Here is a 2,827-nt window from a genome sequence, read left to right as displayed (position 1 = left end):
AAGACATAACCATATATAGAGGTAAACTCACCAGGACAGTGTTATAGTATAACAGACGACAAGACATAATAATATATAGAGGTAAACTCACCAGGACAGTGCTATAGTATAAAGGACGACCAGACATAACCATATATAGAGATTAACTCACCGGAACAATGTTATAGTATAACAAACGACAAGACATAACCATAAATAGAGGTCAACTTACCAGGACAGTGCTATAGTATAAAGGACAACCAGACATAACCATATATAAAGAGGTGTACTCACCAAGACAGTACTTTTAAACTCGGATACAGTAAAAAGGACGACAAGACGACAAGACTATAGCACTCACCGGGACAGTGCTATAGTATAAAGGACTTCAAGACATAATTATATATATAAAGATTAACTCACCAAGACAGTGCTGTTAAACAGGACTGGTAATACGAGAGTACTGCATGAAGGTTGTCAAGGCATAATTAGATATGACGTCAATATTGATTATCGTCTTTGTATGTTGATGCTGTAGCACCTGTTTATCATAGTGATTTTAAAATCGGAAAAAAATGCCATCTGCTTTATCTTTGGGGACAATGATTTAGCAATAGTGTATTAAAATGATTTTAAACTGTGTACATGTCATCATGGCCTTTTAGTGTAGTCATATATAAACAGAAACGGCGAATTCCTCATGGGCAACATCATTAAAACAGTGGACATCGTCCTAAACATTGTAGCAGCATCGCGAATCTAAGTGTATGTCCCACAGTTATGGTCATTGATATGGTTGCGTTCCGGTTAGCCGTCTGTCGACACAGTACAATCGAATTATTCCTGACAGTATTACAGCCAATTATACATCTCGTTTCATCTTGTCAACACTTTAACAGATAATGTAAAGAGTAGCATCCAAATGGAAACACATTTAGTGAGCATGTATGCTTAACAGTTTAAGATGCAGAGGTCTGTCGCCAGGTCGAACACGTGACCCAATGTAATAATTCCATCCGTGAGCCAGCCATCACGAAACACGGTTAATCTTTAGATTAAATCTATGTACATGCACTACCTTATACATTTTATAGATATAAATTAGACAGGCTGAAATCTTATTGATAACAACTCATAAGATAGTGTTCAATTTGTATGAAAAGCTCTTTTTTTATTCTAAGAGCCTTAATCTATCATTTGTATTGCCATGTTATTTGAATAGTCGTACAGAAACTGTTTGATGTTCGTGTCCCATATTTATAAAACAAATATGAATTTTAGTTAAAGCTACGATGGCGATAACACAATTGCTTGTTCAAGCTAAGCTTGCAATTGTTTTTCTCTTAATCAATAATAAAAACGAGAACAACATGTTTTACTTAAAAAATGAGGAAGCTTTATTATTCAAAAGTGTCAGCACACAAGAATAAAGCTTAACAAAGCTTCGAACAAATAGCCAATATGTTTATATACCAATGCCTACCAATGGCAATATAGATAAAACACATATAGACAATATGAAATACGGGGAATGGGAGATCCAAAGTCCGTGCAAAGAGATCAGCGAAGTGCTGTGTTACCCAGCAGACGGATTCCACAAAGAATGCACGAGTCCTGCTATAAATAGATGAGTAATCAAAAGGAAAAGATACCATGACAACGTCGTGCTGGGTATAATTACTTTAATCAAAGTTTACGTTGACTAGTTTCGACACATGAGGCGTGTGTATCTTGGTCATGGTGTAAGAACTGACAAGGTTCCTAATTTCTTTAGGACAAAGATAAGCTCACGGATCCCGGATACTAGCGCCACATGTTTATATAAATAGACAAAGGCACATCTTGGCGGACCACCGGAGAAAATGGAATACCATCACCAGCATGAAGAGTGTATAGGGACCACGGAACCAAATCAAAAACAGATTGTGGGTTTTTCCCTTTTGGGCAGAAGATTTAATAGGAAGGTGAATGCCTCGGGGCCTGCTGGTTGGATATTTAGGTGGCAGAAGTTTCAAAAGTTTTATGTGTGGGTTGAGCAATATATATAGATGTAATATGCATAAAAAATAAATTCAAGTCTGCTTTTGTCTGGGTGAGATTATTAAGTGTGTAATTTGTTGTAAATTTTGGTCGATTTTTGTTGCCGAATTCAATACAAGATGGCGGCCCCACTATAAAAAAGGTTCAAATTGGCAGAATTTTTAAATATTTTATTTACAGTTGTGTGGGATGATATTCTTCAAAATGAGGGCAGGTAAACCAGTGTGGATAACCCCATTTAACCAGGACAGTGGTAAACGTTAACACTATCGTCTATGGAAAATCATTTGGTTCTGCGGTCCCTATTCACGCCGGGACATTTAACATAGACAATTTCACACACGCAGGAACATTTCCCGTTTTTTTTTTTTTTAAACCACGGAATTCATTTCAATTGCATTCGTAGTAAATCTAATTAGCATTCGTATTCATGAAACCATTCTCATGCTGAAGCATGGATGTTGTGCTGAAGCCTGATATCTTGTTCCGTTCAAACTTCAATCTTATTTTGTCAATTATTAGGAAAAACTTTGAAGAGGCTTAAAGCCAAATACTGTTTTCAATGTTTTCATTTGACTTTTGGATCATTTAACATGATTAAAGCGAGTTACAAGAAAGTTGGTTTAAGCACAAAATCCGTGCTTGAGCATGGGGACAGTTTAATGAATACGGGCCCAGATAAGGCACCGCATTTTTTTTTGTACTTAAATCTGTTTTGATAACGACACGCATCATGTGTCGAAACTAAACTTTGATTTACCCAAAATTAAACCGAACTCTAAACCACACCAAAGACCGAGAACCGATC

This window comes from Mizuhopecten yessoensis, unplaced genomic scaffold (genome assembly GCF_002113885.1).
Source record: "Mizuhopecten yessoensis strain PY_sf001 unplaced genomic scaffold, ASM211388v2 scaffold11001, whole genome shotgun sequence".
Classification (NCBI taxonomy): Eukaryota; Metazoa; Mollusca; class Bivalvia; order Pectinida; family Pectinidae; genus Mizuhopecten; species Mizuhopecten yessoensis.
This window is presented reverse-complemented; position numbering follows the sequence as displayed.